Source organism: Bos indicus x Bos taurus, chromosome 17 (assembly GCF_003369695.1).
Source record: "Bos indicus x Bos taurus breed Angus x Brahman F1 hybrid chromosome 17, Bos_hybrid_MaternalHap_v2.0, whole genome shotgun sequence".
In the NCBI taxonomy this organism is placed as follows: domain Eukaryota; kingdom Metazoa; phylum Chordata; class Mammalia; order Artiodactyla; family Bovidae; genus Bos; species Bos indicus x Bos taurus.
This window is the reverse complement of record NC_040092.1, coordinates 40,603,813-40,616,348: the sequence shown is the minus strand read 5'-3', so window position 1 is coordinate 40,616,348 and position 12,536 is coordinate 40,603,813.

Here is a 12,536-nt window from a genome sequence, read left to right as displayed (position 1 = left end):
GTAATATAAATATAGATTTTTATTTTCTATGGGTATGTTCTTCCTAAACTAATTGAATAAGCTAGCATAAATTGGATTAAATACTTAAGATTACTAAACATATAAGTTTGTGTTAAATAAAATTGAATGATTATTCAATTTAAATTTATTTATTTAAATAATTTTGTGTTTTCAGTATGTCATCTTGAATAATCTCCAAGATTCTGTAAAGTAAGCTGATGATCCCTTGTTTGTTGCTTCTTCCTTTTCTTTGAGATGCTTGTCCCTCATTAATCAAATTTCTCCCTATTGTATTAACTTGAACTAAATTATCTCTTTAAATTTCCAGTGCATTTGGTCCTTCACAATATCAACTTAAAAGTGCTTGATATATAAGCTCATCAAAATCAATAAATTCACCTTCAAACTTTTTGTTTCTGAGGGAGCTAATCACTGTGTATCTCCTTTAAAACAATTTGACTTTTTCTGCCCAGATCATGATAAATGTAGACTATTATGCTCTTAAGTGATATATATCTTCCTCTATAAAAATAATCAGTTCCTTCTAATGAATAGTGAATTTGACACCAGAATAGATCTCTCAACTAAGCATCTTATTAAGGTAATCCTTTCAGTTATTTTTATTCAAGCTCTAAAATACTTTCTCATTCTGAACAACTTGGAATTTATCACTTGGACTATGATGCTTATTTATTTCTTTCTACCCAAAATTTGGATCCACCAAACTTGAATGCAAGATCAGTTATATTATTTTAGCATATTTATTAACACAACAAATTCTGAATGAGATAATTTCTTCAGCTTTGGAGAAGGCTGGGTAGATTAGCACCAGAGACAAAGCCAGAAGTTCCTCTCAAGCCTGTAGACTAATATTTTTATTGCATAATTTATCTGAACCTTGGGCTTCCCTAATGGTTCAGCTGGTAAAGAATCTGCCTGCAATGTGGGAGACCTGGGTTCGATCCCTGGGTTGGGAAGATCCCCTGGAGCAGGGAATGGCTACCCACTCCAGTATTCTGGCCTGGAGAATTCTATGGGCTGTATAGTCCATGGGGTCACAAAGAGTCAGACACAACTGAGCAACTTTCACTTTCACCATCTGAACCTTCTGGACTGAATTAACAAAGGGAACCTGCAATATTGCTCCTCTTAAATTAGTTCATATAATGAGGTGACACTTTTACCTATGCTGTGTGTATATCAGGGTTTTTGTAATGCTTCGGTGGGTTAATCATATGAGAACGCACTATAGCCCAATTTTCGAGAAACAACACAATGTTAATTCAACAATTAACCATAGTCTTACTCTTATCATACAATAATTCATGATACAAATTCTGGAATACAAAAATCATCTAAGCTCAGTTCCTATCTTGAGTTTTGTATTATCCAGCTTCTATTTCTGCCAGTGCCTTTTCTTTCTGTTTAATATGTTGAAATTTTTCTCAAAGTCAGCTTAAGATCCACCTCAAATTATATCTTCTCCATGAAACAGTCACTAAATGAGTAGAAGGTATGTTCCCTTTTGTTTATGTGCATCTTTTGACTCAATAGACATTTTCATGGTGTATTTACACATATAATTATTTTCCTCAGAATTTTATAAGTATTGGTGAATTTCCATTGAAAAATGTTTTAAGAGAGAGCCATGTTGGTGGCTCATATGGTAAAGAATCTGCCTGCAATGCAGGAGACCTGGGTTTGATCCTAGGGTCAGGAAGATCTCCTGGAGAAGAAATGGCTACCCACTCCAGTATTCTTGCCTAATGAATTCCATGGACAGAGGAGCCTATTGGGGTACAGTCCATGGGATCACAAAGAATCGGACATGACTGAGCAACAAACATACACATGTTGAATCAATCTGTTCATAACCACATGTTTATTACAGACAGGAAAAAATATTCAATCTTCACAAGTTTTAAACTTTTATTTTTGATAACATATAACTTTGGCCACCTCATGCAAAGAGTTGACTCATTGGAAAAGACTCTAATGCTGCGAGGGATTGGGGGCAGAAGGAGAAGGGAACGACAGAGGATGAGATGGCTGGATGGCATCACTGACTTGATGGACGTGAGTCTGGGTGAACTCCGGGAGTTGGTGATGGACAGGGAGGCCTGGTGTGCTGCGATTCATGGGGTCGCAAAGAGTCGGACACGACTGAGCGACTGAACTGAACTAAACTAAAAAACAAAACAAAAGGCATCTGAAAATGGTAGTCATTTGCCCCACAACTTCCTTCCAAATATTCCCTTTCCTCAATAATTACTTCCAACCCTTTCCACCAATTTTAATATTTACTTTCATATATTTAAATGTATGATACTTAGCTCCACGTTCATAAATAATTATATTTTAGTGTTTTTATAAATTACAATATTCAGATTTAAAGGAGCTGTATGACTTGAATAAAACTTGCATCTGTCCTGTTTGCAGTCCTTTAAGACAAACGAAAGCACAGAAAGCAGAAAGAGATTTTTTGGTTACATTTATCATCTTTGTCCTTGCACACTCTTACTTAGATGGGTAAGGCCCCAGCCCCATTTTTACTAATATTGTGGAGAAAAAAAAAAATTTTTTTATTTCAATGTCTTATCTGGAAGCTGTCATTGGCCAATGTCCACTAGCTAAAATCTCCCTTCTATGGTGAAGTCATCCTAGACTTGAATCAGTATGTAGCCCCAGTATGGAGTTGCATCCTTGGGGTGGTAGTGAATAATGCTTTGGGACAGCAAGAAGATGGAAGACAGTCCAAACAAGGAAGAAGCAATTACTGAAAGCCTCCCTCTGGAATTATTTCCAGAAGGGAGAGTCAGGAATATTTTAGCCCATTCTCTAGTTACTGAATGTATTCTTCATTAATTGGTGAGAATATATTCTCCTTGTTAAGAATATATTCTCTTTGTTAAGACCTGCTTCTTTTTGTCCTTTCAGATAACATAGGAGACTGTAAAACTCGCATCCATGTCTAAAGAAGTGGCAAACACCCACCAATACATTTTGTAATACCCTAATTTACTTATTCCTAATTTTCTTTCACCTTCATTTCATTTTTACCTTACTTGGCTTTCCTCAACTAACTTTAAAGTGGTTATTTCTCTGGAACCTAGTATCCTGATTGCCCAGAGAAAGAACACTTATCTGAACTCCAGATCCCAAAGTAACTACAACCTAATCACTCACAATTGCTACTGCTGCTGCTAAGTTGCTTCAGTCATATCCAACTCTGTGCGACTCCATAAACCACAGCCCACAAGGCTCAGCTGTCCCTGGGATTCTCCAGGCAAGAATACTGGAGTGGGTTGCCATTTCCTTCTCCAATGCATGAAAGTGAAAAGTGAAAATGAAGTCGCTCAGTCATGTCTGACTCTTAGCAACTCCATAGACTACAGCCTACCAGGCTCCTCCATCCATGGAATTTTCCAGGCAACAGTACTGGAGTGGGTTGCCATTGCCTTCTCCATCACAATTGCTAAGTAACCTGAATAGGCCAATCTCTGTCTAGAATTAAAGGAATGGATAGTGTGTGAAAATTGGATATTATCCCAGAACTATGACACAGAACTTGTTTTTCTGTCCCCAATTCAGTGATGTTGGGATTTGTTCATTCTGCTTATGAATAAGAATATTTAAAGAGCTTATGCAAAAATTAGCCCAAGCAACTAAAATAATTCTTAGTACTAGAAGGAAGATTTGAAAGAAAATCTCATGGAGAAATAAGATGAGTTGTGTTTTCAATCTCTCGGAGAATAACTTTGAATAAAGTCAGAGTAGAAAAGTACTTAAATGATAAATGAGAAAGAAATTTATTGAAATTTTATAAACAGTATGAATTAGAGAAATCACTACTAAGAATCTTGGACACATATCCTGTTCACTATATTAAAAAATATTCAGATCAGATCAGATCAGTCTCTCAGTCGTGTCTGACTCTTTGCGACCCCATGAATCGCAGCACGCCAGGCCTCCCTCTCCATCACCAACTCCCGGAGTTCACTCAGACTCACGTCCATTGAGTCAGTGATGCCATTCAGCCATCCCATCCTCTGTCGTCCCCTTCTCCTCTTGCCCCCAATCCTTCCCAGCATCAGAGTCTTTTCCAATGAGTCAACTCTTCACATGAGGTGGCCAAAGTACTGTAGTTTCAGCTTTAGCATCATTCCTTCCAAAGAAATCCCAGGGCTGATCTCCTTCAGAATGGACTGGTTGGATCTCCTTGCAGTCCAAGGGACTCTCAAGAGTCTTCTCCAACACCACAGTTCAAAGGCATCAATTCTTCAGCCCTCAGCCGTCTTCACAGTCCAACTCTCACATCCATACATGACCACAGGAAAAACCATAGCCTTGACCTTTGTTGGCAAAGTAATGTCTCTGCTTTGGAATATGCTATCTAGATAGGTCATAACTTTCCTTCCAAAGAGTAAGCGTCTTTTAATTTCATGGCTGAAGTCACCATCTGCAGTGATTTTGGAGCCCAGAAAAATAAAGTCTGACACTGTTTCCACTGTCTCCCCATCTTTTTCCCATGAAGTGATGGGACCAGATGCCATGATCTTTGTTTTCTGAATGTTGAGCTTTAAGCCAACTTTTTCACTCTCCTCTTTCACTTTCATCAAGAGGCTTTTGAGTTCCTCTTCACTTTCTGCCATAAGGGTGGTGTCATCTGCATATCTGAAGTTATTGATATTTCTCCCGGCAATCTTGATTCCAGCTTGTGTTTCTTCCAGTTCAGTGTTTCTCATGATGTACTCAGCATATAAGTTAAATAAACAGGGTGACAGTATACAGCCTTGATGAACTCCTTTTCCTACTTGGAACCAGTCTGTTGTTCCATGTCCAGTTCTAACTGTTGCTTCCTGACCTGCATACACATTTCTCAAGAGGCAGATCAGGTGCTCTGGTATTCCCATCTCTTTCAGAATTTTCCACAGTTTATTGTGATCCACACAGTCAAAGGCTTTGGCATAGTCAATAAAGCAGAAATAGATGTTTTTCTGGAACTCTCTTGCTTTTTCCATGATCCAGCGGATGTTGGCAATTTGATCTCTGGTTCCTCTGCCTCTTCTAAAACCAGCTTGAACATCAGGAAGTTCATGGTTCACATATTGCTGAAGGCTGGCTTGGAGAATTTTGAGCATTACTTTACTAGCGTGGGAGATGAGTGCAATTGTGCGGTAGTTTGAGCATTCTTTGGCATTGCCTTTCTTTGGGATTGGAATGAAAACTGACCTTTTCCAGTCCTGTGGCCACTGCTGAGATTCCAAATTTGCTGACATATTGAGTGCAGCACTTTCACAGCAACATCTTTCAGGATTTGGAATAGCTTAACTGGAATTCCATCACCTCCACTAGCTTTGTTCGTAGTGATGCTTTCTAAGGCCCACTTGACTTCACATTCCAGGATGTCTGGCTCTAGGTCAGTGATCACAGCATCGTGATTGTCTGGGTCATAAAGATCTTTTTTGTACAGTTCTTCTGTGTATTCTTGCCATCTCTTCTTAATATATTCTGCTTCTGTTAGGTCCATACCATTTCTGTCCTTTATCGAGACCATCTTTGCATGAAATGTTCCTTTGGTATCTCTGATTTTCTTGAAGAGATCTCTAGTCTTTCCCACTCTGTTGTTCTCCTCTATTTCTTTGCATTGATGGCTGAAGAAGGCTTTCTTATCTCTTCTTGCTATTCTTTGGAACTTTGCATTCAGATGCTTATATCTTTCCGTTTCTCCTTTGCTTTTCGCTTCTCTTCTTTTCACAGCTATTTGTAAGGCCTCCCCAGAAAGCCATTTTGCTTTTTTGCATTTCTTTTCCATGGGGATGGTCTTGATCCCTGTCTCCTATACAATGTCACGAACCTCATTCCATAGTTCATCAGGCACTCTATCAGATCTAGGCCCTTTAATCTATTTCTCACTTCCACTGTATAATCATAAGGGATTTGATTTAGGTCATGCCTGAATGGTCTAGTGGTTTTCCCTACTTTCTTCAATTTCAGTCTGAATTTGGCAATAAGGAGTTCATGGTCTGAGCCACAGTCAGCTCCTGGTCTTGTTTTTGCTGATGAGCTCTATACGAGCTTCTCCATCTTTGGCTGTAAAGAATATAATCAATCTGATTTCAGTGTTGACCATCTGGTGATGTCCATGTATAGAGCCTTCTCTTGTGTTGTTGGAAGAGGATGTTTGTTATGACCACTGCATTTCTTGGCAAAACTCTATTAGTCTTTGCCCTGCCTCATTCCGTATTCCAAGGCCAAATTTGCCTGTTACTCCAGGTGTTTCTTGACTTCCTACTTTTGCATTCCAGTCCCCTATAATGAAAAGGACATTTTTTTTTGGGGTGTTAGTTCTAAAAAGTCTTGTAGATCCTCATAGAACTGTTCAACTTCAGCTTCTTCAGCATTACTGGTTGGGGCATAGACTTGGATTATTGTGATATTGAATGGTTTGCCTTGGAAACGAGCAAAGATCATTCTGTCGTAAATTTTAGTTTGTTCTTAAGAAGTTTTCCAAACAAGGCAAAAACTGTTTGCCACTGTTTTTAGTATTAAATAAATTAATAGGAAGGCTAGGTACTAGGAGAGTCAAAAATCAAAATTATTTATTTTTAGGAGCCCTGAAATTCTATACACATTCTACCTGTCAGGGAGGATATTGAGCATCATGTCTCTGCTTAAAAAAAAAAAAAAAGGTAATAGCAGGAAAATGTAATTGATGCATGGTGGGGGGTGGTGATATATGTGTGTTGAGTGATTAAATGAAAAAGAATAAGGTGTATATGCACAGCAGGAAATATAGAGGATTGTTTTTAGCAGCATGATTCACAGTAGTGCAAATCTGGATATGACGTTGCATGTATCAGTGGGTGAGTGGATCAATGAAACTGTGAAGAGATACACAATGAAATACATAGCATTTGAAACAAATGAACTATAAAGCTACACAGTATCACAAATCTTAGAAAATTGTAATGATAAAAAGTTTTCCCAGATTATTACATATGGCATACTATACTATAAACATGAAACACTAAAAAAATGTATTTTCAGACATTTTTATAAGTTTAATAAAGCTATACAAAAGTAGAAAGTGAGGAATTTATGAACAAGGGAGTCAAAATTATAGTTAACCTAGATAGGGCACTTACTTTGGGGAAGATGAGAGGTGTGACTGTATGGTTACCTGTAGGTTATTGTCAAGATTCTAGATTTTGTGTATGGAGGTAGGTCTTTGGATTGTTATTGCATTATTAAAAATAACTGATTAGCTGACTAAAGAAATGAAAATGATCTATGCATGAACCAATGATAGGAGTGTGTGATAAAGGAAGAAATGGAGAGAGCCCAATTCTGTGTGAGATCTAGTTGAGAAATGGGGGAGATGGTTTCAGGGTATAACTTTATCAACACTCCTCCTGTGAGATCTTCCTAGCACAGCAAGCTTTTCTTTGACTAATGTTATGAAGCAAAAGCACTGGACAGTTTGTCTTGCTGTCAGGTGAATGATTTGCACCATTATTTTTCTACAAAGAGACCAGAAAACCAGAGGATTCAGTAGCTTAATGATATCTCCTTCTGGGCTTCCCAGGTGGTGCTAGTGGTAAAGAACCCGCCTGCCAATGCAGGACACATAAGAGACTGGTTCAATCCTTGGGTCCAGAAGATCCCCTGGAGAAGGGCATGGTAGTCCACTCTAGTATTCTTGCCTGGAGAATCCCATGGACAGAGGAGCCTGGCAGGCTACAGTCCATATAGTTGCACAGACTCAGACACAACTGAAGTGACTTAGTGTACATGCATCTCCTTCTAGAGTGTTTTCAAAAGGGTCCCAATTGCTTGGATTTTTATGGAATTGAATCTGTAGAGGGTTTATAGCATAGAGATTTCCTTCAGGATAACTTTCTCATCATGTAGATTTAAAGGATTATTAATTCAATAACTTTCTCATTTATAGACTGAAAATTCACTAATACCTCAGCCAGTACGAGATTTATTCTTCCAGGGAATGGGAACAATGATTAGAGCACCATTGTCCAATGAGTCATGAGCTATGTGTGGCTGTCAAGCACTAATCTGAATTAGAATGCACAGTAAATTTAAAATGTAGACCTGATTACACAATGTGAAGAAAAGAATGTAAACTACTTCATTAATAATTTTTATTATCAACAACATATTGAGTATCAATATTTTATGCATACTGGGTTAAGCAAAATATATTATTAAAGTTAGTCTCACCAATTCCTTTTTTTGTGTGTCTACTAGAAAATTTAAAATTTCATCTGAAGTTCCTGTTCTATTTTTAATGGAAATTACTCATCTAGAAATATCAATATTTTCCAGTTACTACTGAGCCTTCTTTAATTATTTGCATTCTATTCCATAGAGTAAGAAAACAAGGAAAATGGGAGGATTTTGCTCCCAAATTCTGAGTTGCCAAAGCAACTGTTTCATGTAAGAAAGTGAAAATCATTACTAAAGGGCTGTTTTTAGGGACAGAGAGACTATTTGGTGAGTGAAACTGATCACTCCAGAGAGAATAAAGGGCCTTAATGGAACAAGCTAGGAGAAAATTCTTCACCCATCTTTCATGGCTTGGGACAAAGATAATCCCTAATGCTATTTCAATCTGAAATGAAGTAAAATGTGAAAAAATAATAGAAACATATACAGACACAACAGTAAATTAAATTAAAGATATTCTAATCTGATGGTTAAGTGGATGATAGATTAAGGAGTATATTAATAATGCTATTAGTGATACTAGTAAGAATAAGGAAAAAAATCCAATCCATTGTGTATTCTAAATCACTAAAAGTAAATTGCTGAATGAACTGGGTATGTGAAGTGACAAAAAATTAACTTTTTTAAATGAAAGAATTGCAAAAGATCAAACTCTGTATTGTCTGTTTTGATCTCTCCAGTTCTAATTGTACTGATTTGATTTTTCCCTCTTTGTTTCTTGATAAGTCTGGCTAATGGTTTGTCAATTTTATTTATCCTCTCAAAGAACCAGTTTTTGGTTTTGTGGATTTTTGCCATGGTCTCTTTTGTTTCTTTTGCATTTATTTCTGCCCTAATTTTTAAGATTTCTTTCCTTCTACTAACCCTGGGGTTCTTCATTTCTTCCTTTTCAAGTTTCTTTCAGTGTAGAGTTAGGTTATTTATTTGACTTTTTTCTTGTTTCTTGAAGTATGCCTGTATTGCTATGAACCTTTCCCTTAACACTGCTTTTACAGTGTCCCATAGGTTTTGGGTTGTTGTGTTTTCATTTTCATTCATTTCTATGCATATTTTGATTTCTTCTGTGATTTGTTGGTTATTCAGCAGTGTGTTGTTCAGCTTCCATATGTTGGAATTTTTAATAGTTTTTCTCCTATAATTGACATCTAATCTTACTGCATTGTGGTCAGAAAACACGCTTGGAATGATTTCAAATTTTTTTTTTTTTTTAATTTACCAAGGCTAGATTTATGGCCCAGGATGTGGTCTATCCATGTGTGCTTGAGAAAAAGGTGAAATTCATTGTTTTGGGATGAAATGTCCTATAGATATCAATTAGGTCTAACTGGTCTATTGTATCATTTAAAGTTTGTGTTTCCTTGTTAATTTTCTGTTTAATTGATCTATCCATAGGCGTGAGTGGGGTATTAAAGTCTCCCACTATTATTGTGTTATTGTTAATTTCCCCTTTAATACTTGTTAGCATTTGTCTTACATATTGTGGTGCTCCTATGTTGGGTGCATATATATTTATGATTGTTATATCTTCTTCTTGGATTGTTCCTTTGATCATTATGTAGTGTCCATCTTTGTCTCTTTTCACAGCCTTTGTTTTAAAGTCTATTTATCTGATATGAGTATTGCTACTCCTGCTTTCTTTTGGTCTCTATTTGCATGGAATATCTTTTTCCAGCCCTTCACTTTCAGTCTGTATGTGTCCCTTGTCTCAAGGTGGGTCTCTTGTAGACAACATATATAGGGGTCTTGTTTTGGATCCAATCAGCCAGTCTTTGTCTTTTTGTTGGGGCATTCAACCCATTTACATTTAAGGTAATTATCTATAAGTATGATCCCGTTGCCATTTACTTCATTGTTTTAGGTTCAAGTATATACATTCTTTCTGTGTTTCCTGTTAGAGAAGATCATTTTATCAGCAACTATATGCATATAAAATGGACAACTTGGAAGAAATGGACAAATTCTTAGAAAAGTACAACTTTCCAAAGTTGAACCAGGAAGAAATAGAAAATCTTAACAGATCCATCACAAGCATGGAAATTGAAACTTAAATCAGAAATCTTCCAACAAACAAAAGCCAAGGATCAGATGGTTTCACAGCTGAATTCTACCAAAAATTTAGAGAACTAACACCTATCCTACTCAAACTCTTCCAGAAAATTGCAGAGGAAGGTAAACTTCCAAACTCATTCTATGAGGCTACCATCACCCTAATACCAAAACCTGACAAAGATGCCACAAAAAAAGAAAACTACAGGCCAATATCACTGTTGAACATAGATGCAAAAATCCTTAACAAAATTCTAGCAATCAGAATCCAACAGCACATTAAAAAGATCATACACCATGACCAAGTGGGCTGTATCCCAGGGATGCAAGGATTCTTCAATATCTAGAAATCAATTAATGTAATACACCACATTAACAAATTGAAAAATAAAAACCATATGATTATCTCAATAGATGCAGAGAAAACCTTTGACAAAATTCAACATCCATTTATGATAAAAACCCTCCAGAAAGCAGGAATAGAAGGAACATACCTCAACATAATAAAAGCTATATATGACAAACCCTCAGCAAACATTATCCTCAATGGTGAAAAATTGAAAGCATTTCCCCTAAAGTCAGGAACAAGACAAGGGTGCCCACTCTCACCACTACTATTCAAACAGTTTTGGAAGTTTTGGCCACAGCAATTAGAGCAGAAAAAGAAATAAAAGGAATCCAGGCTGGAAAAGAAGAAGTAAAACTCTGACTGTTTGCAGATGACATATCCTCTACATAGAAAACCCTAAAGACTCTACCAGAAAATTATTAGAGCTAATCAATGAATATAGTAAAGTTGCAAGATATAAAATCAACACACAGAAATCCCTTGCATTCTTATATACTAACAATGAGAAAACAGAAAGAGAAATTAAGGAAACAATTCCATTCACCATTGCAACAAAAAGAATAAAATACTTAGGAATATATCTACCTGAAGAAACAAAAGACCTATATATAGGACACTATAAAACACTGGTGAAAGAAATCAAAGAGGACACAAATAGATGGAGAAATATACCATGGTCATGGATTGGAAGAATCAATATAGTGAAAATGAGTATACTACCCAAAGCAATCTATAGATTCAATGCAATCCCTATCAAGCTACCAATGGTATTTTTCAGAGAACTAGAACAAATAATTTCACAATTTGTATGGAAATACAAAAACCTCGAATAGCCAAAGCAATCTTGAGAAAGAAGAATGGAACTGGAGGAATCAACCTGTCTGACTTCAGTCTCTACTACAAAGCCACAATCATCAAGATAGTATGGTATTGGCACAAGACAGAAATATAGATCAATGGAACAAAATAGAAAGCCCAGAGATAAATCCATGCACATATGGACACCTTATCTTTGACAAAGGAAGCAAGAATATACAATGGAGAAAAGATAATCTCTTTAACAAGTAGTGCTGGGAAAACTGGTCAACCACTTGTAAAAGAAGAAACTGGAACACTTTCTAACACCATACACAAAAATAAACTCAAAATGGATTAAAGATCCAAACATAAGACCAGAAACTATTACACTCCTAGAGAAGAATACAGGCAAAACACTCTCTGACATAAACCACAGCAGTATCCTCTATGACCCACCTCCCAGAATATTGGATATAAAAGCAAAAATAAACACATAAGACCTAATTAAAATTAAAAGCTTCTGCACAACAAAGGAAACTATAAGCAAGGTGAAAAGACAGCCTTCAGAATGGGAGAAAATAATAGCAAATGAAGCAACTGACAAACAACTAATCTCAAAAATATACAAGCAACTCCTTCAGCTCAATTGAAAAAGAAAAATGAAAGACCCAATCAAAAAGTGGACCAAAGACCTAAACAGACATTTCTCCAAAGAAGATATACAGATGGCTAACAAACACATGAAAAGATGCTCAACATCACTCATTATCAGAGAAATGCAAATCAAAACTACAATGAGATACCATTTCATGCCAGTCAGAATGGCTGCTATCCAAAAGTCTACAAGCAATAAATGCTGGAGAAAAGGGAACCCCCTTACACTGTTGGTGGGAATGCAAACTAGTACAGCCACTATGGAGAACAGTGTGGAGATTCCTTAAAAACTGGAAATAGAACTGCCATACGACCCAGCAATCCCACTGCTGGGCAGACACACCAAGGAAACCAGAATTGAAAGAAACACGTGTACCCCATTGTTCATCGCAGTACTGTTTATAATAGCCAGGACATGGAAGCAACCTAGATGTCCATCAGCAGA